This window comes from Mus pahari, chromosome 18, assembly GCF_900095145.1.
Source record: "Mus pahari chromosome 18, PAHARI_EIJ_v1.1, whole genome shotgun sequence".
Lineage (NCBI taxonomy): Eukaryota > Metazoa > Chordata > Mammalia > Rodentia > Muridae > Mus > Mus pahari.
Genome location: NC_034607.1, coordinates 37961045 through 37969344, shown reverse-complemented (window position 1 = coordinate 37969344; position 8300 = coordinate 37961045).

Below are 8300 nucleotides of genomic sequence, written 5' to 3'. Positions count from 1 at the left end.
TACTATGTCTAATTTTCTGAGGAACCGCCAGACTGATTTCCAGAGTGGTTGAACAAGCTTGCAATCCCACCAGCAATGGAGGAGTGTTCCTATTTCTCTATCTGCTATTTTTTTTTACTTGCATGTATGTGTGTGCGCGGTGCCAGTGGAGGCCTCAAAAGGATGTCAAACCCTCTGGAACTGGAGTTACAAATGCTTGTCAGTCACCATGTGCGTATTGAGAACTGAATTTGGGTCCCTTAGAAGAGCAGTCAGGACTCTTTTTTTTTAAATATGTAAATATATTTAAGTACACTGTAGCTGTCTTCAGACACTCCAGAAGAGGGCCATCTCGTTACGGATGGTTGTGAGCCACCGTGTAGTTGCTGGGATTTGAACTCTGGACCTTCGGAAGAGCAGTCGGGTGCTCTTACCCACTGAGCCATCTCACCAGCTCCTTGGTTTTTCAAGACAGGGTTTCACTGTACAGCCCTGGCTGTCCTGGAATTCACTTTGAAGTCCAGGCTGGCCTCGAACTCAGAAATCCGCCTGCCTCTGCCTCCCAAGTGCTGGGATCAAAGGCGTGCGCGCCGCCATGCCAGGCGCAGTCAGGACTCTTAACTGGAGAAAGCTATCTCTCCAGACCTCGTTCCTTCCTTCTTTTTGTCCTTCCTTCCTTCCCTTAGGATTGATTCGAGGGCCTCCCAGGGCAAGAACTGGGCTATATATAACCTTAGACTCAGGAATAAAAATTAACATATGTGAATGTGTTGCTTTTGTTTGTTTGTTGCTTTTTTTCAAACAGAGGCTCTGTCTCTGCGGCAAAGAGCCACCTCAAACCTGCACTCTCCTGCCTCTGCTTCTTCAGTGCTGGGATCACAGACCCATGTCACCATTCCAGTCTCAGGAAGTTTTTTTTTTTTTAATGAACATCCCAGTTACAAAGAAAAGTGAGTATCTCTGCATTTGAATACCAGGAGTCCCTGAGAGAGAGAGAGGAGACAATGAAAAGGAAGACATGGTTGGCACCCAGGAGTTGGCCCATAAACCACAGGAGCACCAATCTCAGCCAGACTGTCCCACGACTGATTGATCAGGGCCACAGAGCAGATCCGGGAGATGGCTGTGACCCCTGAGCCAGGAACCGACAGAGCTTTTAAGCCTAAAACCCACAAGCATCTATGCCAAGTTATTCCACCAATCAGAAATTAGGGATAGAGGACTTCCTTAGGAACATGTCTTTGTTGAATACTAATCCTGTTCCCATTGGTCAGGGTATTCAACTGTGGTGGGGGACTTTTCTTGCCTAACATTCATGTCTTAACTTGCCAACTAGGATGTCAATTACCCAAGTATATGACTCTTTCTGCCAAGTAGGTTCCGGTCCAAGTTTCTTGTGACTGACAAAAGACAAAGTCAAGCAGATCTCTAAATTCAAGGCTAGCCTGGAAAAGAGCAAGTCCTATATGAAGAGAAGCTTAAGCCCAGACTTAGTTGTACACTCCTTTAATCCCAAAAGACAGAGCCATGCAGATCTCTGAGTTCAAGGTCAATCTACAGAGCGAATTCCTAAGCTAAGCTTAGGCAGTGAAGGAGTTGGAAAACAGAAATATGGTAAAACAATAAGGAGGGCCATGTTACAGCTCCAGCAAGCAGCAGAACATGGCAGCTTCAGCCATGTGATTCTGGTTTTAGAATCAAGAGTAGAAGGGACTACTGGGACAATTGACGCTTGGGAGCTAGACCTAAGAAATTGACACTGATTAAGAAGAGACCAGCATCACCGAGGTGAAATCTTCTAGGAAGTGTTTTCTGAGAGCACAAAGAAGCTGTGTTTCAGAGATATCCAAGGTTGTACCTCATGCTGCAGCTGTACTTGGGGATATGTAAGAGTCACCCAGGTGGTACTGGTTTTGAAGGGGCCATGAAGAGCAACTGAGACTCGGCACTGTAAGAGGTCATGGAAGGCCATTGGTGGAGGTGCAGCCTCAATTGTAGTTGACAGCCCAGGACTGAAGGGGTCACGGGAAGGATTTGAACTTGGCACCATGAAGGGAGCCTATGAGAGGCTATTGGTGAGGCCTAGTTGTAGCAGAAGACCCCAGTGTATTGGAGATATCAGTACCGTGGAATGGTCACCAAGAACAGCAGCAGTAGTGGAGTGGATCAACCTGAGCTTAGAGTGCTACCGAGGGCAGAGCTGGAGAAGTGTCACCAGCTCTTTGGAGGAACCCAGAAGATCACACATGGATCACAAACATTGAAAAAAGAATCTCTAACCTTGGAGAGCCCAAAATGTTTGAGATGCCAGAGCCATGGGCTATCTATCTGCTGAGGAAAGCTGCTAAGAGTTTGGTAGAAACTGAGTCAAATGGTGGTTAAAGGGACACGGGAAGGAAACTAAATAAAAGAAAATAGGGACTAGAGATGGCTCAACAACTAAGAGAAATGGCTACTCTTTCAGAGTACCCAGGTTCAATTCCCAGTACCTACATGGTGGCTCACAACCACCTATAATATAACTCCATTTTGAGATCAGATGCCCTCTTCTGGCCTCCGGGTACCAGGCAGGCCAGTGGTGCATAGACACACATGCAGGCAAAACACCTATGTATTTAAAAGAATTAAATTAGAACGCATTTGGCAATATTCCTTCTGCTTCTATTTTGTAGAATAGTTTGAAGGGTATTAGTACTAGCTCTTCTTTGAAAGTCAGTAGAATTCTTTGCTAAAGCCATCAGGCTTTTGTTGGTTGGGAGACTTTTAATAAGTGCTTCTACCTCCTTAATTGTTTCCTTGATCTTGATTTAACTTCTGTAAGTGGTATCTATCAACAGGATTGTCCATTTCATTTAGCTTTTGCAGTTTTGTGGAATACATGGATTTTTAAGTCAGACTTAAAGATTCTTTGGATCCCTAAGTGTCTGTTGTTACACCCCCTTCCTTTTATGATTATATTAACCTTTTAGCTGGTTTGTCTAAGGGTCTGCATCTGATTATAGAAGGATACAAATATATCCATGATTATCACCCTGCACAGAACTCAAGTCCAAGTGGATCGAAGACCTCAACATAAAAAGAGATACACTAAATCTAATAGAGGAGAAAATGGGGACAACTTTCTGAACAGATATGGCTCAGGCCCCAAGATCAACAGTTAATAAATGGGACCTCATGAAACTGAAAAGTTTCTGTAAGGCAAAGGACACTGTCAATAGGTGAAAATGACAGCCTACAGATTAGGAAAAGATCTTTGCCAGCCCTAAAACCAACAGAAAACTAATAACCAAAATATATAAAGAACTTAAGAATTAAACACCAACAAACCAAATAATCCAATTTTTAAAAATGGAGTACAGAGCTAAACAGAGAATTCTCAACAAGAATTTCTAATGGCTGAGAAGCACCTAAAGAAATGTTCAAAATCCTTAGTCATCAGGGAAATGCAAATCAAAATGACTCTGAGATTCCATCTTACAGCCATTTGTAGACAGATTTTTTTTTCAAAACCTATTTTATTTAGGGGTTTTAAATGCTTCAACCTCTCTTCTAACCCATCAACCATCAGTAGGGGGAAAAGGTTAAGAGGAAAGAGGTGTTGAGGACCTGTTCAGAAGTAGTTCTTTGGGGCGTTTCTCTCTGTGAAGACCAGGGAAGAGTTACACAGCGTATCCATGCAAGAGTATTCTGTCACTGTCTGTGGGGTTCCATTTATTTTCTTTCTAAACATCACACACTCTCAAGTGCCTGTTTTCAGCACATATCACATGCCTTCTCACAAGACAGTTTCCAGAAAAACATCACATGACACAACTGAGTTTAAAAAAAATCAGAAATTTCCACTTCGCCTGTCAGATCAAAAACTCAAGTGACAGCACATCCTGGCAAGGGTGTAGAGCAAGAGGAACACTCCTTCCTGCATTGCTGGTAGGAGTGAAAATTTGAACAACCACTTTGGAAATTTGGCAGTTTCTCAAAAAAATTGAGAATAGTTCTACCTCATGATCCCCCCCCCCAGGCATATACCCAAAAGATGCTCTGACATCCCACAACAATGCTTGCTCAACTATGTTTATGGCAGCTTTATTTGTAATAGCTAGAAACTTCAAACAGCCTAGATGTCCCCCAACTGAAGAATGGATCTAGGAAATGTGGTTCATTTACACAATGGAATACTATTCAGCTATGAAAAACAAAGATATCAGGAAGTTTGCAGGCTAATGGATGGAACTAGAAAGTATCATCTTTAGTGAGGTAACCTATGTGGGGTTATGGGGTGTCCCACATTTGCTCGCTCGGGGCTCCAGCTGCCAGTAGAGGCAGGCCGCTGGTGGAGGCAGGCCGCTGGTGAGGATGCTGGAGTTTTGACTGCACTTACCCCGCCTGGCGAGTGTTGGGTTATGTGAAGCTGCAGGACCCCGCTCCAGGGGTAGGGGATCGCAGTCTGAGGTCCTGGGACCGCAGATTCTCAGACTCTTGAACACCCCAGATGCCTCTGGCAGCCTCAGAAGAGCTGAGAAGAGAGTGGGGGCCCCCACAAGCTGGATCTTGTCCAATGTCAAAGGGGAAAAGAGGGGAGAGCTCTGGCTGGGTCCCTCGGGGAGGAGAGAGTCCCTGGCTTGTCTGGCCATCAGCTTAGCTTGGTGGAGGCCATGGCTGCGAGCACTGAGAGGCCTTCTGCTAGAGATTAGACGCACGGACGGCTCTTTAGATGAAGGCCTGTTCCGTTGCTCCCCATGGTGGATCCTGATGAAAAGAGACAGTCTGTGGTTTTAAGGCATTTATTGTCATGGTGGAGAGTGGTGATGAGTAAGCCGTACCCCACATTCTCGGGACGGGCCTGAAGTTAAATACTTTTTCCAGGGAAGAGTGTCTGGGAAGGGGAGTTTATTGTCCAAGCCCCCAGTGCTTTAGGTGCCTCATTAAAATGGAGAACGGTCTTGAGGCTGCCTGTGATCACATCTTTTACCTGTGGAGAGGTTTGGGGCGTTGCCTTTACCCCTTACGTGACTGATGGCCACAGAATTATTATGAAGAACTGCGGCCTCGTGTCAGGAGCCTCGTGTCTAGGAGTGTGGCAAAATGCCTACCATTCCTTGCAGAATGGTTATTCCCTGCCGGGTCACCAGGGTTTCCAACCTAGCTCAACCAGAAACCAGGTTGCTTATCACAGTCCCACAACTGAAAGTATCATCCTAAGGGAGGTAACCTAGACTAAGAAAGAAACACATGGTATATAGTCATGCATAAGTGGATATTAGCCACAAAGGACAGGACATCCATGCTACAATCCACAAACCTAAAGAAGCTAAGTAACAAAGGGGGGTTGCTTGAAGCTCACTCATAAGTGGAAATAAAATAGACATCAGAGGTATATGGAGAACGGGAACTGAGCACAAGAGGAGGTGGGGAATGGGATGAGGGTGTGGGTCAGGTGTGGGAAGAGCTGGCAGTTGAGAGGGCTGGGAGACAGGAAGGATATCAGTGAGGAGGCATCCCTGGGATAAGCTGGAGACTTGGGACAGTGGAGGCTCCAGGTAGTCTTTGGGGGTGACCCAAGCTGAAACTCTTAGCAGCTGGAGATATAGAGACTAAAGTGGCCACCTCCTGTAACCAGGTGGCACTTCCAGCAGAGGGAGAGGGACACCAACCCACCCACAAAAACTTTCACCCAAAAATGTGTCCTGCCTACAAGATGTGCAGGAGTAAAGATGGAGCAGAGACTGAGGGAATGGCCAACCAATGACTTCCCCAACTTGAGACCCACCCCATGAGAGAGAGAACCAACCCCTGACACTGTTAATGATCCTCTGCTGTGCTTGCAGACAGGAGCCTAGCATAACTGTCTTCTGAGAGGCTTCATCCGGCAGCTGATGGAAAAGATGCAGAGACGCACAACCAAGCATCAGGCGGAGCTTGGGGAGTCTTGTGGAAGAGTGGAGGGAAAGACAGAGGGAGTCATAGGGGTCAGAGATACCACAGGAAGACCTACAAAGTCAACTGAATTGGGCCCATGGGGGCTTACAGAGACTAAACTACTAACCAGAGAGCATGCGTGGTAGGCTGAATCTAGTCCCTCCCACACATGTGTAGCAGATGGGCTGCTTGGTCTTCATGTGGGTACCTTAACAACTGGAGCCAGGGCTGCCTCTGACTCTGTTGTCTGCCTTTGGATTCCCTTCCCCTAACTTTGGCTTCCACACGGACACACATCATGCATCCTGAACACACATGCACACACACTTCAATAGTCTATTCTAAAACATGAATGGCAGTGTTCTTGGAGACGAGAAGCTCCACTGGAGGTCATGAGCTGCCTGATGTGGTGATGCGCCTGAGCTGGGAACTGAACTCAGAGTAGCATGAACTTTGTTTCTTTGTTTGTTTGTTTTTTGCTTTTTGGTTTGTTTGTTTTTGAGACAGGGACTCTCTATGTAGGCCTAGCTGTCCTGGAGCTTGCTATATAGACCAGGATGGACTTGAACTAACAGATATCCTCCTGTCTTTACCTCCCAAGTGCTGGGATTAAGGGCATTTGTCACCATGCTCTGCCAATTACTCTCAGAGCTGGGGTCTAAACTCAGGGCCTTGTGCTCGCTGGGCAAGTATTCTGTCATTGAGCTAAAGCCTAAGCCCTGAGTATGTACTCTTAATCCATGAGCCATCTCTCTAGTCTCCTTTAAAAAAAAGCTATGTTGGGGCTGGTGAGATGGCTCAGTGGGTAAGAGCACCCGACTGCTCTTCCGAAGGTCCTGAGTTCAAATCCCAGCAACCACATGGTGGCTCACAACCAATCCGTAACGAGATCTGACTCCCTCTTCTGGAGTGTCTGAAGACAGCTACAGTGTACTTACATACAATAAATAAATAAATCTTTAAAAAAAAAAAGCTATGTTTTATGGCTCAATGAAACACAAAATCTAGCAGCAAGTAGTACTTATATGACCACAGTTACCTGAGCTTTGAATATCGATGCAGCTAAAACTGTGGTAAGATAGTTCTGGCAAACACAGGTAGGAAAATGTGTGGATAGTTGAGGGTTAAGAGCAGACAATGGAGGGAAATAGCTAAAATCTCAGCTGCATCACGAGACGTCAATAATAAATGATGCATATAAGTGAAAAATCCACAACCACTAATAAAAATATAATATAGTTGAGCAATTATAGTAATTTTGGAAAACTTAAGTTTTGGAAAACTTAAATGAAAACAACTGGGTTTATTATTTAAGAAAACTTCCCAGAATTCCATTTTCAAAAGTTGTTTTGAAGAAAACTAAAAATAAGCATGGAGATAAAAAGCTACACGGCAGCCAGACGTGGTGACACACACCTTTAATCCCAGCACTCGGGAGGCAGAGGCAGGCAGATTTCTGAGTTCGAGGTCAGCCTGGTCTACAGAGTGAGTTCCAGGACAGCCAGGGCTACACAGAGAAACCCTGTCTCGCGGAAAAAAAAAAAAGCTACACGGCACCTTTAAAGAACTTATCCAGCTCTAAGTCCAGCTGTGGCGACCCTCTGCTCTGAGACTTCTGCTCTGAGAACTTCTCTGTGAACGAGGTCACGCAGGGCAGTTTCTCTCCACAAATGGCATCCAATCTGAATCTTTCTGCCTCTTTGATTTTCCGAAGGTCACTGCTCTCCACATTCTCCCTACAGCACAGATATAGGTGAAAGCCACTTTTCTTCCTTGTCGGGATAATAATGGATTATAGAAATTTGAAAACTGATGCAGGGTTGGGGTGGTGGGGGTGGTGCCAGGGTATGTGTGTGGCGGGGAGGGGGAGGGGAAGTGGAGGCAGTGGCCGTTCGTGCCCTTAGGCTAAGCCTTTAGGAGGCAGAAGCAGTCGAATCTCTGAGTTCGAGGCCAGCCTGGTGTACAGAGTGAGTTCCATGACAGCCAGGACTACACAGAGAACTCTGTCTCAAAACAAAAACAAACAAAAGCAAAAACAAACTTGCAGAAAGGAGATATTGTCTAAAAAAGTGACATTTACATAGACATGTCCATTTAAGGGGTGTGAGAATGTAAATTTTGGGATCCTCTTCTCTGGTCTCTGAGCAGAGGAACTGATACTGTAGCTCAGTAGTTAAGTGATGTTGTGAGCTCTGCTCTCCCTGTCTCTGAGCATTGATCTGTTTTCATATTGTAAGCGGCATCACAAGCAAATGTATTTGGCCAGCAAGGGACAGAGTACTATGGCTTTGTTTTGCATCTTTCCTTTATCCATCCCTTCAGGGCTCATGCTAGGACTTCAGGGATACACTCTGGGGTAAGAGAGGTCTATTCTCTGAACCCCAAAGCATAATGAAGCCTAGGAG